Consider the following 18,710-nt stretch of genomic DNA (forward strand, 5'->3'; position numbering starts at 1 on the left):
ACGTTGTGATTTGGCGCTATATAAATAAAGTTGAATTGAATTAATTATTCCTTTGCCAATGATAGAAACTGTGCACATGACAATATAATGTGACTTTCAAATTATCGACCAAAGATGTTATTAGGTCATTATAGCACATGACACGCAGTAGTGCATTTGGGGTAGTTGTTAGGAAAAGAAAGAGGAATTCAGGTAAAATTATTACGTAAAAAACGTAGGTTATGTGGCTTTTCAACAGTCCTGGTTCTGATTGTTGTGTTTGTATTTCAGCCTCGGAATCTAAAATCAAACGTTTCAGAGGATCTTTTATAGGACCCCTTATTTTGGATAATAATTTTCAATTTAAGTTCAGTGCCAATGTATTTAATTTAACAGGGTTCATTTCGGAGCTTTCTCTATAAACATGTTTTATGTCTGAAAGCAGGATGAAAACTTCTCGAAGGAAGTAAGACGTTTTGGACTGCATGGTAAAAAAAAAAAAAAAAAAGCATTGTGTTTCTTTCTTTCTTTGTTTTCTTTGTCACATGCATATTTAATTTACATTAAAGTAAAGCTGACTTTAAACCTATAACATTAGTGTTTAGAATATCTGGATTTCCAGCCTGGCAACACTGATTGCAAAGAATAAGGACATAAATATTAGAAATCATGCTGATGTTTCCCAGAAAACATACAGCTGGGGTCACTTTATTCACAGTGTTGCAACATTGAAGCTATATAAGAAGGGGCAGGGTATTGGTAGCACTACAAAACACAAATAATACAACAGCTTCTAAGTCTTGGTGAAACATCTGCTTACATGGCCGCAATATCAAATGTACCCAGTGATGTTATGACATGATAGCTTTCAGTCTGTGAATAATAAATGGTTAAATCTGTGCTCATGTTTGATGTAATGATTTGAAATTGATTTTAAAACTGATTGATTTTAAAACTCACCACACGCAGTAACCTGTTTTTTCAATGTGTTTTGTGGTTTTAAGCTTGTTTTTACTGTGGAATTAGTCTGGACACACAGCTAAGAACTGTTACAAAGCCAATTCCTAAACTGACTATATGGATAATAGCAAAAAGGAAGAAGAATGTTCACCTGCATGAGTACTGCATATGAACTACATCCTTTTCTTCTGAATAACAGACCTTCCCATAATCTCAGGAGATGGCTCTGCCTGCCGATGAGCAAAACTGCATTTGGAAAGTGAGGGGGCGCTTTGATAAAAGTTTTTCTATTAGCTCAGTTATTCAATCAAAACTGGCGAATCAACTATGCATGTTTCATTGAGTCCTGGGACCTTTTTCATACATTTAATATTCAAGGATTTCTAAATGAAATGTTTAATACTGTGGTGCGAAGCAAGGGTGTGTGGTCTCTTCAGTATCATGTCCAGCACGGATACAGTAGGACTGGGACGATTGGCATATCTCCCTATTCGATGATGATACTTAGGTGCCAACTCGCACCTCATTTTTTTGTTTAACATCAGACAGTGAGATTAAACTGAATCATACACTTCTATAGACTACTAAAACAATACACACTCTCATTCAGTCTGTCAGAGTTCTATTTCAGCAACATCATTGCTATAAACCCTCTGCTCTGTCTTAAATGAGTGATTTGTACGATTTAGTGCCAACTAGTGGTGAGTTTGCAGTCTGCTACCACCTACATTATCTATCATTAAGGAGATTCAAAAAAATCTTAAAAATTTGATTTAAAAAAAAAAAAAAAAATTATGAGTATACAACCTACATTATAGCACACTGAAAACTTGAACGCCAATAAAGTTAATCTGAACAGAATTTAATTTACTGGTACTATGACAGTTGATGCTTTTATATCAGGAATGTAGTGATGTAGTTGTGAATTTTAATGCAACACAAATACACACCACATGTACACTTTTATATACAGTTTACTTAAACAGCAACCAATATGGACATACGCCGAATAATGTATAAAGTATGACCGGCTTAACTACTGAACCATGAATTTATTACATTAAGTGGACCACAATATTGTGATATCCAGTAGCTGTAAGTATAATTACCTCATATTCATGACAACATTATGTTTATTTAGAGTTGAGTCATAACTTAAAGAATAGCACACTTTATGAAAACACATGCAATGTGACAGGAGCTTGCAACCACCCTGAGATTCTTCACTTCTCATGACGTGATATCGACCAGCCTCTCCTTCTTGAGCCATTTTTGCCCATAAAATGTACCTAACGTTTGAGCAGTGACTTGAATACAAAATATCAAAAAATGATCATCTAAAACACAAATGAAAAGTGTGAACATTCTTCATTTTTGTCTTGTGCGTGTTTTTTTTTACCCCTTCGTCTCCTGTGTTTCCTATTTCTGTGCTGTCATCTTGCTCCAGTGATATCTGTTATACTGAGAACAAAGATCAAGAGTGCTTCTGCATTGATTCTTTTGCTTTGTTATGACACTAAATTCTGCTTCAGTGCTCTTTGCTAAATGAACAAGCCACACACACACACACACACACACACACACACACACACACACACACACACACACACACACACACACACACACACACACACACACACAAAATGACAGATAGCTGTGAACACAGAACTTGATACGAGATAATTTGTTATTTTGAGACTATTGATTTGTGTGTTATGCAATAAAACACGTCTTTCAGAAGCATCTTTGCAGCAATCAGTTTCAACATGCTCTCTCATTCATTGCATGCTAATGATATGATCAATATATCTTCTAAGATGCTGAATGCACAGCAATACGATGTCATAATCAAGGGAAGAACATAGGAATACACAACATGACAAATATGACAAGAACACTGTTGTGAGAAGACATTAGTTTACATGCGAGGTTCCTGAGACATAAACCACAGAAGCACAGAGCTCCCCTGAATATCATCCATCACCCAAACATCTAGAAAAAAGATGAATACATTACTCTATTTTTAGAGAGGTATTTCTACATTCTGAGCTTACACTATACACCAACAGCCAAAAAAAAAACAGTCGGGATAATATGCAAGGCAACGCATTATCCTATCAGGTGGGAATGCCATTTACAGATGGGGTCACAAGTAATGGAAAGTCATTTTCACCAGGGGCTGTTTTCCATGTATGATAGCAACCATGCTGCCAGCGCAACTAGGACAAATGGCTGCCTCTTGCTCAAATCACTACGGCAACCTAGACTAAATATCTAAGCAGCCCCAGCTGAGGGCTCAGGATGGCTAAATGTATCCGTTGACCACCACAGTACTGTCAGCAAACTACAGTGTAAATTACAAATCACATGTATACATTTTGAACATAAGCTTGCTTCAATCCATATTATTTATTAATCTACTGTATGCATTTAAGTATTTTTTCAGCCAGGAGATGTACGAATACAATGTTTTACTGAAGTCAGACATCAATAATCCCCATTGTCCTGAGTCTGGTAATGAAAGCAACATCAGTGGACATTCACACATCAGCGTTATGAACTGGAAGACAATTAGCATATGTTAAAAGACTGAAAACTGTCCTGTGTTTAAATAAAGATTGTCTCACAGAGCCAGCTCTGACTCCATCGTGCTGTGACACTGCTGGAGAATGGGCTGGCTGCGCTCATATATCAGTGATATAGGGGGAAAAAACAATTGTATATATTTGTATTGTTTGTATTTCTTTAAACCAGTCACAGTTGCCTTAGGTGTTACTAAGCCCAGGGTACAGCGACAGTGCCCTTGCAAAATTGTGTTTGGGGGGGAAGTTGTTTAGGGTGAAACGTGTGAGTGCTGGCCTTAAAATGGTTAAATCCTCTCAAGAAACTAAAAAGAACTCCACAAAACCTCGAGCTGTGTCACTAGTAAACGATAAAACTTTGACTGAAGACCGATTAACAGCAGTATTTGGTAATGAGAAGTTTGTTTGTAATGAGTTTTCTTTAACCTCCAAATGATCACGACAGTGATGACCAGTGATGCATTAACACTATACTCGGGCCTTTAATTAGAGGCAATAATTAAATGGCATACCAAAAAGTCTTTGGAGCTCAACAATCATGCTGTGGATGTCACACACGAAAAGTTTCACAAAAGTTAATTTTGCCTTTAGACAACTTTCTTGCAGATACCTAATGTCACATTTGCTTGACAAACATCTTATTTCTATTCATTGTAATTGACTCTTTTATTCAATGTAAAAGTAAATATTACATTTACTGTTGCAAAGTTATTTTTAATGTGGTTTCAGTCAAATATAATCATATTAGATGAGCAGCTGTAACTAGAAAACAGGGCAAAACAGATCATTTTAGTGATGCACTAAATGTCAATAAGTCCAAGCCTGCCTTCCTACCCGTAGAGGAGAAATAAACTCCACAGTGTGACGGTAAATAAAGCAAATTAGAGCTTCCTTTGAATTAAAAATATGGATGGTTTTAACTAGATAATGAGAGCCTCTTAAACAGTTAAGCAGTAAAGCAAGTAATTGCTTTTTCATGGACTTAGATTTTGAATTTCTATCATGCGGTGAGAATAACAAAATCCAATCCCACAGATAGCAATTAAACTCTTCAGTGAACTTCTGACATGGTTCGGTTCCAAGGTAATCACATCACTTACTGTGATCCATACTTAATTTCCTCTCAGGATTTTGATTTTGTTTTTTCTATGTAGCATACCTAACGTTTAGATATAAGCGTGTACTGCTGTCATGTACGGCACTCACAGTTCCAAAGGGGACGTATTTTTAGCAAACTAAAAGACCAAGTCATTCCAGAAATCTTTTCTAGAGGAGAATAACCAAAATATGGATAATTTCACAATGAACATTCCTGTCATGTCAGGCCAAAGTGGTTTTGGATAGTGTGTGAATTTTATGTGACTTTAATATCTCCCTGCAAGTTCAACAGATCTGCAATATACACTTTAGCAAGGAAGTTGCAAATTAGTATTATTGTTAATTTTGTAAGTCCACTTTTTTGGCATTTATATGCCACATTTAATTCATTTTTTTATAACATGGTATAATGTAGCAGTAAAGCAGCCTTATAGATACTTTATGTATTTAATAGTCATATTATTCTTCAGCCATTATAACGCCTATAGAGATACATTTTATATTATTATAACTATATTATACTATATTGTGATTCAGTTAACTGGTACCAGCTCTTGGTTATGTGTCCAATGGGGGCACAGTTGTCAACATACAATAATTATCTCTTATAACTGGAAATAAAAGTTTGCAATCATCTGTTTAGAACATGCTTTTATACTGCTTTTCAATGATAAATAAGGGGACTACAAGTTTTATCACTGTTTAAATATATGTTACATTTATAGTTTTAACTAGGCGTTACTGTATATCATTAATACAATTTGACATTATTGCCTGGTGTTAAGGAGTGTGATGTATTCTTTTGAAGCCCAGCCACAGAGGTAGAGTAAAACTGGTTATTTTAATGTTTTAGGTCCTCTGAAATAATGGGTTTGTGTCTAGCATGTGACACCAGAGCTGGGCCAAATAGAGGGGATCCAGGCAATCCTTTTGATTTCCTGCTGTTTCTATTTTTGAGTCGGTCTGAGTCACCTTGTGACCACTTCCATATGGTGGCCTGTCCAACAGCAAGACCAAATTGCATTACTGCACTGGTCACAGCGAATGGTTGCTGCTAACAAGTTGCTGCTCCTCTCTGACCCCTGTTTGTGTAGTAGGTGTGTTGCTGTGGCTGCCTGCGTGTCCGTGTGGATTTGTATTTGTCTGTCAGTGTGTGAGCATGTGCTTGTGTGCTTGACCCACAGTGACTTGTTTTCAATAAGAAAATGAAAGCCATTGTGGGATTTTTTTTTTTTTTTTTCCCCTCCCAGCGAACCATTTTCTTTTAATACTTCACCTGCACTTTCCTGAACCACTGGGTGTGCTCCCACGCTGCAACTCCCAAACAAGCATCGCCAGCATCTATCTTGTGGACAGAAGTGCTGAGTGGCTATTACTTCTCAGCGGACCACATAAAAACCACAGCAATTAAATGCTATTGGGCCATTCAACTTAGTCTTCTTAGAGGAAAAAAAAAGTGACGTGAGTGCCGAAAGAAGAAAGGCAAAGAAGAAGGTTGGAGTGAAAGTAAGAAAAAGAGAGACCTCAACTGGTGCTGCTTAACAGAGAGGAAGACCTTCCTGTCAGTAGTTTGAAATGAAGATGGAAGAATTAAAGAGTGTGAAAGTGGCTGTGAAATTAGAAATGATGAAATACTGTACCTGTTCTCAAAGGAACAGGAAAGAGTTTAACCCTTTTTTAACTAAAGGACCATTGAAAGTGAAAGTAGACTGCAGAATAGGAGTTATAGTATGGTCTCATCTTTGAACTAGAATTCTAGATAACATGATTTGGCCTTTTTGTTCCACCTAGAGCTGGTTATACTTCAAAAATGTTCTGTACCGGTCCCAATACCATGAGTTTGATGCAGTTTCCTGAACACCGAAAACATCCTACTTGGAAAATCAATTTTAAGACAAAGAAAATTACATTTAACATTATGGTACACATTTTTAGTTTTCATGCAGTTTAGTGGGGGAGAGTGTAACCCATATTGTTTTCTGTAGGTCCAATTAACAGATGTTGCCGAAATGTCTCACGTTAGTAGAGACAAGCTTGTTGGCTGCACAAAGAGAAGCCTCCTGTTACAGCAGCAAACAAAACTGAGATAGATATGTGGCAAATAAAATAGTTTGAAAAGAGTCAAATAAGGCGTTCTAATGTAAGATTTATCAAAGCTGATATTGAGTGATTTTATCTGTATAATCGGGCCAAACAATACAGTCTACGTATGGTAACTGTTATGGATCACTGACACTGATAAGATTTACTCCTGCATAAATGCAGCAAAAGTTATGCGTTTGAATGCAATCAGACTTTTGTACAAAATAACAAAACATTATTTGATTCTTGATAGTATTGAAGCAATTCGGTCAGTGTCATAAAAGTATGACAGTTTGAAGCCTAGCTGTCATTAAAAAGGAATTCTAAATATTGTTCTTTGCTCTCCAATCAGTGTTCTTCAACCTGCTCAGCCGAGAAACTGTTTTTGACTATTGTCTGATTTCAAAAAAGTCGACTTGTTAGGACTTGTAAGGCAGGTCAAGAAGTGTCTGTAGGAATTGTCAGCTGTTGATCATTTCTGAGCGTTTCCAGGTTGTAGCTTCCATTCTCCAAAATGTTATTAAAATATGGCACTTAACTAGACTTGTGGAAGTCAAGATGAGCTCTGGAAGATGAAGACACTGTTCAGATATAAGTGCACATCTGCTGAGCAGAAAAGCAGAAGCTAAACCCCCAGATGACTGCAAAGGAGCTGCAGATCACATGTCACTCAAATCAGTCAGACGGGCCGGTGCCAGTGCAATATCAGGATATACAATATATTTCTGGCCTCTGTCACATGGTCTGCATTTCATATCGGTAATGCATTTATGTCCTCCGGAGGCCACTAAGGAAATGGAAGGACGTTTAACCAACCCAAAGTTGACAGTCAAAATTAAAGGGCATGTCAGTATTGATTACAAGTGATGTTGGTCAGCCACAAGGGAAGCTCCTTGGGGGAACTGCAGATTATTTCAATGCAGCTGACAACATTTCATTTCACAGAAATCTAAATGCAAAAAGTTATGAGCTCAGTACAGTAAAATCAGGGCTCAAAATGTGCCCTATTGAACTTTCAATCATTGATATACCGGCTATCTGAATATTTGAATAAACTGTACTCACCCCCATTTATGTCTTTGTTCCACTGATCAAATAGGTCCACTCTCTGTGCCCCACTAACCACAGAGTTCTGCAGTCAATCAGGCAATGTCAACCAAATTAAACCTCATGCCATGCTGGGTAATGTTAACTGTTAATTTATAGCTAATTAATGCATAAATGTACTATACAGATTGTACAGAACCTTTTATTTATATTTCGCTATAAAAAAAACTGATTTAATAGCTCATTTCAGTAGGATGTAGCACAAGTATTTTCTCCTTGAAGTTAGCAACATATTTTTTCTATTTATCGGACACAATTTATAGACAACTGGTGTAGGTGAATGGTTGGGCTAACAAAGCACAGGACTGTGACCCTAGAGTTCAGGGTTTGTACCCTGTGTCCTGGGTGATTTTAGGTTTAGGCAACAAAAGCACGTTAATCAAGGTTCGGCAAAGGTTCTGATTTCAGTTATATGTTATTAAGTAAACTTGTGTTGCAAATTATATTCAGTTTTTTTTTTTTTATATATCAAGCCAAGACTGCTGCCTTTCTCTGACCTTAACCAAGTGCTGTGGGTGCCCGCACATAACCATGAAACGATGGCATGGATAGTGTTGGCAAAAACACTGAAACACACTGTCAGTGAAAAGTTAACAGATGTGTTCAGTACAGAAAGTTTTTCACTTGGTTAATTAACAGTGGTTCCTTATGGTATTGGTAAAAACATGTGCATATGGCCAACATAGTATTTCTTCATTTCTAATTAAGTTGTATATAAAATGAATTTTCTAGGAGACGGGGTTTCAATGAGGACAGCAGGACGCCTACAGCAATTCACTCTTTCTTTCTTACAACACATTGATATGCTGTTCCCATTAGAACACAAAATAATACATTTTTAAACTAATATAGGCTGTTTCCATTCCCTCATTTGTTCCCATGACAACCACAGCTGTCAGAAAAGGAAGTTAATACACAAAATGAATCACCACAAAAATACATTTGAGAACAGTTTGAGTCAGAGTAAACCCTAGTTCTACTCCTACTTTCACTAAAAATTACAATATTACAGAAAGCATTTCCCATTAAGACCATTATTGATAATATTTTATATTATAAACTTACGATATTGATTTTAAATTTGAAAAAATAAACAGTCTAGCTTCTCCTCCTACTGTATTTCAAGCTTTATCTAGTAGTACTGCGTACTAAACTGTCGACACCTCAGTTAAAGCAAAATTGAACAAAATGTAACTCCTTCAGTTATCCCTGCCATCAATTTGCACACTTATTTTATCACAAAGAATCTCAGTAAACCTAAACTCAACTTTAAGCAGACAAAGCTCTGTTTGTCGTTGTGAAGTTTGATGAAGTGACAGCATTATTCCCAACGCTACAGTCAATCCCACCACTGTTGTTGCTGCCACAACGGAAGATCATTCCCATTCATCACAGTCTGTCTACGTATATTCCAGACAACTAAAAATAAACATCTCCAACCTGTCACTAATCAGGATGGGGACTTAGGTACACAGCATAGAAAAAGCATGACGAGCAGTGAACTAACACTGAAAATTACAAATGGCTGCCTGTCTCATTACCCAAGCAAATCACATTAGATACCCTTCGGAAGCCTGATATAGATGCTGCACTGCGTGGCCCTCTCTCGTACAATCAGTCTTTCCATCCGTCTTTCTCTCCATTTTCATGTCTTTTGCTTTCTTTGTCTGACATTTTCTTACTTTCTTCATGCCCCTTTTACACCTTTGTCCCTTTGCCTTTCTGTAATTTCCTCTCTCTTTCTCTTACAGAGACTTTGTTCAAATGGAAGTTAAGGACAGAGCGTTGCCTTATTCAAGCTCCTCAGATATGAGGGAACAATGATAAAAGAAGGCTATTTTCCGAGACAACAAATCCAAAGACGATGGTGTAACAGGTAAAAGGCACACACACTGAGTGATCTGTTTTTAATGCTCCATCCGTCGTTTATTCTTTATCGGAAGACTTTAAGCTCTACTAGCACTGGCTCCTTATGTCAAATGACCAAGACAAACAGCTGAGTTTTTCCATATCAACCGTACACTTAGTGCTTGCCAGCATGTGCCATTGGATCAGGAAGAAAAACTGAGTGTCCAGTTTGCTAGTAAAGCACTGATCCCACTGTGAACCTCACTAGAAATACCTCATATCACACACACTTAATCTGGAAAATCAAGAGACTGGAACCAATATCCTGGATGTGGTACAGCTGGCTTAGAACATATAACTTCATGAAGGCCTCAGGCTGAAAAGACATAAAAAAGATTCTTCTTTTTCTGAAAATGTCAATGTCATACGTGGGGGTTCAAATGTAAAGATTGAACAGCTGGTTACTGGTTCAAATTAACTCATTTTTTAAAAAACTGCAGACAGTATATTTACACTTCAGTCAGTGTCACAGGGCTTGGATGATATACTGTATGAAAAGCAACTGTTGCACCTGGAACTTTTAAAGGCAGAGCAAGTATAAACCCTCTCCATGTTTCAAGAATGATGTGGACTGTTAATTGTTGAAGCATTTGGTAATTTTAGTTATTAGGTTTTATGTTAAAGAGGCATTGCTGTACATATTAGAAAAACACTTTCTAAACCTGCATTTTCATTTTGTTGTCTGTTTTCAAGCTCACCTGGGTGTGACATCCAGTGGCTCTTTTATACCGGCTTTAACAAGCCAGTTATTTTATGCTAACACTCTTTTGAACTTGACATACTGTCATCTGAACATATGCAATTTGGGCAAAATTAATTAATCTGTATTGAACAGTAGTATCACCTAAGATTTTGTCACCAACAATATTGAATGAGAATAGCTGATTAATTTTGGCACTCCTTCTGACCTTCTGACATAGTGATCTGTTTAAACCGTAGGGAGCGAAGTCTTGTGATTTTATCCAATGAGAACAAACAGTTTGCCAATAGCCTTCGGCTATCTCGATGTGCAAGTAAGCATACTGTTTCCCCTGGCGTGATCGATGTTTCTCGATTAGGCTGCTGGGTCCAAAAGGAATGCAGCAACTTTCCTATTCGTCAGCGATACTCAGAGCCATTCACATTGAACACATGCAAATACACACATGCACGCTTTACCACTGAAAGACAAACTGATGTCACAGACTGACACAGACGTCATTCGTCCCATGGTTTTTAGCACAAACGTCAGATAGAGTCCTGCTAAAAATCAATAGGCATTTGCAACAATCAATAGCTGGGTTCCTATGAGAAGTAATTAGAAAGGCAAACATGCAGTGCTGCCTCCTTACTTTTCTTCACCGTTGGGTCAAAACAGAATTTAATAAAACAGTGATATTTGTAAGGAGGTTCAAGTACCAAGATACATTTATTTTTTTATAAATGACTGTTGATATATAATGAAAATGAATAGAAAATGTCTTTGAATTAAATAATGGTGTCTCTTTCTTGTAAAGAAAAAAAACATCTTTGCTACTACCATAACTGTTATCTATAATAGTCCCTGGCTGTCAAACTCAAAATCTTGCTCTAGGTGACACTATGTCTAAAAGTACATCTAATAGCACAAGTGACAAAATCACATAATTAATGGTTTGTCTTTGTCTGGCTTCTGGCTTGCTATTCAATCCACTGGAGTGATGATTAAAAACCTTTTACAGATCTCATTTTCAATATATTTTCAAAGTACAAAGTCATTCGTTTTACATGCCAAAGATTGCGCTCTTGAATGACCATAAGAAGATGACAGCAAACCCCTCAAATTTCTATTTTCAAAACTTTAATCTCACAGACATGGGATAAAATAGTATAGATTGGGAAGTATGGATAGACTAGCTTCATCTTAATTTCTCTTTACTACATTTTGCATCCTGTTTTAAGATCCATATTTTAACAATTAGTCAGACTTAATGTAATTACTGAGGTAACACTAATAAGTAGTTACATTTTTCTTGTAAAACCCGTTGGTGTGAATACAGCAGGTGTTTCCATCATTGTCAGCATGAAGTCGTGTTCATTTTGGTAATTTCGAGAGGGAAGGACTTGTACTTCTGAAAATAACTATAATTAGAAAAACTGGTCAATTTTACCTGTCTTAAGATTAATCTTCTCTATGTATACATTTCTTATATCTTCAGCTTTACCTTCCTTTCTGTCTATTCACATTCCTTTCCTATTGACCTCCCATCAATCTACTGTACATAGCTTCCTATTTATCCATCTATCTATTTGCTTAGCTGTCTGATTGTATTACCAGAGGGTTATGGAGAGAGACACGAACAGATACAAGCTTGTATCAAATGAACATAAAACTAGGCTGCAAGTTAAGGTAAGTAGTGTGGAGTCATCAGTTTAAACTTGGTTTGCTAATCCATTACATCTCTGAGACGGCTTTTCTGCATTAGACCTTCTCTGCAGCTAAAGAGACAGCTTTAGATTTGTTTGAGGGGTTAAACTAGAGGAGTGTTACATGTTACTGTAATCAAGACTGAGCTTGATGAAAACTGACAGTCAGGTCACTAAACATTCTGCACAGAAATCATAAAAGGATCCAATTATTCAATTCAGTATGGCCCATATACTGCTGCAGGAGTTAAAAGTTAATGCGTCACCTCACTGGAGTCGACTACACAGTAAACCCTATGCAGACAGAGCAATGGTGCCTGTAGATCATTGAGATATGCAGCACACAGTGATTGGAACAGCTCCTCGAGTGTGTGCTCCAGTGCTAATGTGGATACGGGGGTATCCAGGGACACAGAGACACAGCAAATGGACCCTGGCTCTGAAAATGCTTTACACAAAAATCCCAAGCTGTGATAATATGAGAGGGTTTCAGGAAATATTAAAGATCAACAGAAAAAAGGCATGCAGCACCCTCAATCAAAAAAGCATTAATATGTACATTAAAAGGCTAATAGAGTGATTGGTTTTTTTTTTGTGTTGTTTTATTCATTTGAGAGGTCATGCTGAGTTGTTTTTCACAGTGTGTTGATACATCTTTGGACATTTTTCTTGCATATGCTTAAACATAAATACAGTTTGTCACATTGAAGAAAGTACCAAACATTATGCAAGAACCCACACAATCATATGCTGTAGCACGCATTTAAAGTTGGAACTCACCTTGAGAGCACCACGCAGAGTTGATCCTTTTAGCGATGGTCTCTGGGTTGTTGCTGTCAACAGAAAGGAGAGCGGTTGAGATTATTTAAATGTAAGTTTCTGGGCCCTGCTTTGGTATGTTTAAGTCCATTAGATGGAACTGGAGAAAACAGAGACAATTAAAATCAAATTTTATTCTCTGAAAAAAGATTTGTAATCAAAGCCCATCCATTAAAAAGGCATTAAAACTGCATCACATGCAGTATGTCCTACAATTACTCCCTAAATATTCACACCCCAAACAAAACAAAAAACAACAACTACAAAACCTAAAACAAACTAAGCAGTAGATATAGGTCAGCACTTTCGAAATGTTCAAATACTCATTAAATCATGAGATGATCGAATAGTTTATGTGACTATCGTCCTGTCTTAAAAAATATATATTTACCCTTATTTTTACCGCCACCTGCTGCCAATGCGTTACTACCACCAGAAGGTGGTGATAATGCACCTAAAAGCTGTTTGCTAACCAACAAAAGCAGGAGAACAACAACTACAACGTTATAACCAGGCTCCAGTAAAAACATGTGTGGCCTCAGTTTGATTAGGGAGATCCAAAGGTACAAACAGGAGAAACATGCAAAGACTAATGCAAAAAGTTCTGTGTGGAACTCCTTCAAAAAAATCCACAAAACAAGGTGCAGAGCTCTGACAGGTAAAGTCAACATATCATAAGTCTACCACAGCTATGCACAGCGAAGCACCAAGCCAGCAGTCCATCCCCTGATCAACAATCCACAGGACAAAATAAGTTTTGTGTTAGACGTGCAGAGCAAACTCAGAGCAGCACTCATCTCAATAACGATAGCTGAAGACATGCTTTCCATCAGATTTGTCAAAGGCCAGGGTTATCATTGTGTGATAGCATTTGTTGAGTCCAAGTTTACAGCTTGAATGGGTCTCTCTGACTCTTTCTGTGTCTTTCTCTCTCTCTGTGTGTGTGTGTGTGTGTGTGTGTGTGTGTGTGTGTGTGTGTGTGTGTGTGTGTGTGTGTGTGTGTGTGTGTGTGTGTGTGTATGTAATACCGCAGTTCCCAATGAAAGTCGAATAGTATTTTTATACTATGATTTTATACTTGAAATGAGCCAACACTTAAAAGAGGCTTTTTAATGGAAGCAGTAGATGCGTGATAGAGTACTACGCGACATAACCTTTCCTGTTACATAAGGCACTCATCTTATGAGCCCCTCTCGTGATCCTAATCATCCTGCCATATTGTTCCAGCACTTATACTTACAATCAGCTTTTGGTCAAGTTCAAGTGTTTGTTAAATGTATATTTTCAGTGCCTGTGTATACTGTATGTAGACATGTACATAAAAACACATGAATGCACAGCTGTAGAGGTTTCAGCTGAACGTGGGGTCATTTTGTAAAGCTTCATACTCTGATTTAATCTGTCTCAACACCCACAAGCAAATAAGATGCAAGTGAAATGAATTTTCACAAGGACAGAGAGAGAGGGAAAACAGCATAGACACAACACACCAAAAACTTACATGTACATCAGCAACATGGAAAGTATGTTAGCTCAATACTGTGCCAACATTTTGAGGTTTTTAAGAGATGAAAGGAGATACTTTGTAATTGTAAATTACAGGCTCACACTACAACCTCAACAGACAATGGGAAGGCAAATATGCCTGAGAAAGAAAAATTAAAAAATACAGAAATACAAAAAACAAGCCAAAGCAGAGAGACAGGGTCAGATTTTTTTTTAGGAAAACATACCGTTTTTTGAGTTCTAGCTGCTCTCATTGAGTGACACATCACATTTTATCAATTCATCAGGTTTTTTTTTTTCATCAGGGTTCTTTTTTTCTTTTTTTTTTTTTTACAGATGATTACTTTCAGGAGTGTTCTTTTAGATTTATTGGGCAGAGTGCCATCTATTGTTCTGCTGCATTAAACATGTTATTGTGCCCAGTAAATCTGTTGGAGGATGTCCCCCTTTGTTTAGTTTAGTTACAAAAGATTAAAAAAAGAACCCTTAAAATGAATCAGGGAAACTAAGAAATAAGTAAGGTAATTTACAGATGGAGATGGTAAATTATACATTCATATTCACAGAGAGTGCGAGAGGAACTATCTGACATACATCCAGTCACATCTGCTGTCGCAACAGGTCGTGCCTTTAATGAGAGAAATAGATGGTGGTGTGTGTGCACTTGCGTTACTGTTATAGTGAGGACACATATATCGTATGTTTACACACTCCCATTGTGGGGCCCCACTCCCCTTTTGGGAAAAAAAGGGGGTCCCCAAAGCATGAACCATTACGTTTTAGTTTTTAGAATTGGTTAGGTTGCGCAAGTCGTAGTAATGGTTAAGAGTTAACATAAATCTCTAGGAAATAATGTAAGTTAATGTAATGTCCTCTGAAGTTATGGAAATAACTGTGTGTGTGTGTGTGTGTGTGTGTGTGTGTGTGTGTGTGTGTGTGTGTGTGTGTGTGTGTGTGTGTGTGTGTGTGTGTGTGTGTGTGTGTGTGTGTGTGTGTGTGTGTGTGTGTGTGTGTGTGTGTGTGTGTGCTTTAATTTTATCACTTCATTAATTCCTGGGGATATCCAACAGCGACTCACAGAACAAAAGAGGATGATGAGAGAAATGTGTGGGAGGTGAGACAAAGACAAAAATCCCAGATGTTAAGAGAAGGCGATGATTGGTTAATTTTCACACATCCCAATCCCTGAAAACAGAAAAACAAAGTGACATAAAACGGCCCTCACTCAGCTCCTCACTGGGATTTAAATTTGGAACTGGAAGTGAACAGCAGCAGCTACGGGCGCCACACTTCACACATGTACACTGTAAAATAGCTGCAAAAATCACTGCAAAGCACAGTCCTGTTTTTATCTTTCATCTATCATATGTCAATGCAGAACGAACACAGAGGAGGAAACAGGAAGCTGAAGAATTACACTATCGCAGAAATCCATTACAGCAGTCACTGCAGTGACACAAGTCTGCAGTGATTTGTTAGTACTCTGCAGTCACTTCCTTAATTTGGATCTTTATAAAGTAGCAACATTTATTACAATGTAATTATCCATCCATTCATCCATTTATTCATCCCATCTTCTGTACCCACTTTATCCTGGACAATTACTATTTTTTGTAACTTTGTTGTTTTTTTATACAATGAGCACAACCAGTAATGCAGACCAAAGAAAGGCATTTATTTTTCCAGTATATATATATATATATATATATATATATATATATATATATTAAAAAAATATGATTGAACGAAGACACATTATGACACAAAAAATACTTCATGTCATTGTTTTTGTAGAGTCATTTGATATCACTTAAATTTTTGATTTGCATTTAATTATGAAAATTCTATATTCAATCTATTTGATCAGAATTAGTCACCATCCTATCAGGGGAGGGATGGGCTCACACTGTACCAGCTTAAATGAGAAATGTTGTGTAAATTTCCTCTCTCCGGGGGATGGATTCACTACTGTTTTTACCCTGATCATTCACGTGGAAGAGCATGAGCGCAGGGATGTAATTACCAAATTTTGAGGGGAAACTAGTTGTAAATGAGACATCCTTTTAGTTAAATTATATATACTGAACATCGCATGACTCTTTTGTCAGAAATAACATGAACATTGATGGCATACACATCAGCTGTCCAGCTTAACAATATATGATGATGAGCTACTTTGCCTCCTTTAAAGTACAGAAAACATGACGCTAGAGAAGTACTTCAATTCTTTTCAACTTTTTCAGCAGTAAAAATGAACTAAATTGCAATAAACTCTTAGATATTTCTCTCTTTTAATGGAAAAATCTAAAATGTAATATATCTGTTGCTTTTTATAATGTATTTTGATCTTTCTGAGTTGTTATCCCATCCACTCTTGCTACTCTTCTTCTCACTAAGGTTTGCATGGTGTAGTCAAAATGTCACAGGAGCTGAAAGTATTGCTCTATGCATATTTCCCTGGCCAGCTTCAGAACTTCTGTCAGACGACAAACTTCTCAGCTATTTGTCCTCATTACAACACAGCCTCCGACTGGCCACTTTAATTCCCCTGCCCGTCCCTCAGGGGGCTCTTTTCCACCCCTGCTTGGCATGAGTCATTTTTACGACCACCACTTTGGCTCCCATCGGCCCAGGCCGTCTCTGCTTTAAAGGCAGCTTGGCGAGTAAATCTGCAGCTTTAATTAAAATAGCTTCTTTTGTAGCGCTTTCAATCCTGCCGTCCTCTTGTCCCTGATGACATAATGGTGCCGGGAACTTCCCTCCGCAGAGCTCATTCAAAATGACTGGCCCTTGAAATAATGGAGGTGTGTCGTGCTACTTCATGATTAGTTTGCAAGAAATAAGCAACATCTCATCCGATCTCATCTCTTTGTTCTGACATGGATTTCTGAGTGAAAATATAATTAGAAAGGTCAGGGGTAGAGGTTCCACATCATATACATTCAAATATTCAACAGAAATCAATGAGCAAAAAAGTTGATCATGCGGCACTTTTAAAATAGAATAAGCTTCACAGTGAGTGGAGTGACAAATAAGAACCATGTTGTCAGTGTTTCTTGTAGAAATAACGATTTGTGAAGCCAAATCAATGAGGCTCATTCAAGACGTTTTCCTACAATATTGTTCAGGGACTAACTTTGGTGCCATTGATTGGCTGATTTATAGCTTGCATTTGTTATGGGATTACAGTGAATGTAGATCTGCTCATTAGAGGAGAGGAGAGGAGAGGAGAGGAGAGGAGAGGAGAGGAGAGGAGAGGAGAGGAGAGGAGAGGAGAGGAGAGGAGAGGAGAGGAGAGGAGAGGAGAGGAGAGGAGAGGAGAGGAGAGGAGAGGAGAGGAGAGGAGAGGAGGTATCTTAAATCTCACCTACCAAAGCATTAAATACAATGTAGGAACATTTTTAAAATATCTGGGGGGCAATTTTTGCCTTCACTGTCTAAGAAACTGGAGCGTTTACAACATTTTGGAGGCAGTAGCCTAATTAATACATAAAGTTACTATTTTTTATGTGAAATTGAAATTCATAAAGTTATTGTTAACTTGTGTTAAACAGTAAATAAAAATCCACCCCAAATAAACATGTGCAATCATCCTAATGTGTAAAAAAATACCAACTGTAAGTGGGAGAGAAAATACAAGGCAATTCTAACTATTTACGCTTTTATTTAGCTCTTAATATCCTTCTTACATGAAAAATGCATCAGTTAATAGATTAATTGAAAACTTCACTGCAGGATCGTCTGTTGTCTGAATGATATTGTAACAGAGTTACTTACATATGCAGTGTGAACAACAGGGCTGTTTGTGTGAGTGTGTATTCTAGATGGAAATATCTATTAACCCTCCCGTTGTCCTCGGGTCAAAATGACCCACAGCTGTGTTCAACCAAGTTCTATTTTATTTCTATATTTTTATATTTTTTGGGATCATTGGTGATCATTCTTTAAAGAAACCCTCACAGCCTCCTTGTCACCAATGATCCCCAAAAATGTGAAAATAAAATAGAACTTGGTTGAAGACAGCTGCGGGTCATTTTGACCCAAGGACAACACGAGGGTTAAAGGAAATGAATGAAAATAATAGTTGTTATCTTAATTGGATACTGCCCTGACCTCGTCAATATATTCACTTTCCACAATCTTGGAGGACATTTTTTCCCTTTGATCACAGTTTTTAGGGACATTCTGAGATTGAAGCATTTTTGCCCATTGACCCTATTAACCCTTTAACCCCTACAAGCCCCCAATAGGGGGTTAGGGAGAAGACTTCGCCAAAACTATTAT

General features: G+C 37.3%; 1 protein-coding gene across 2 annotated transcripts in view; it reads right to left on the minus strand.

Annotated features, from left to right (window-relative positions):
• Positions 1 to 18,710, minus strand: part of tnr (tenascin R (restrictin, janusin)) — a 157,943-nt gene that overhangs the window by 93,518 nt on the left and 45,715 nt on the right. For both annotated transcript variants that reach the window (XM_069718325.1, XM_069718326.1), the window contains one exon: positions 12,882 to 12,934. The gene's annotated coding sequence lies outside the window, so the exon portion shown is untranslated. The remainder of the gene's footprint in view (positions 1 to 12,881; positions 12,935 to 18,710) is intronic.

This window comes from Brachyistius frenatus, unplaced genomic scaffold (assembly GCF_029030835.1).
Source record: "Brachyistius frenatus isolate BFR_SWC_R1_liver_20210118 unplaced genomic scaffold, ASM2903083v1 Contig_190, whole genome shotgun sequence".
Taxonomy (NCBI): Eukaryota; Metazoa; Chordata; class Actinopteri; family Embiotocidae; genus Brachyistius; species Brachyistius frenatus.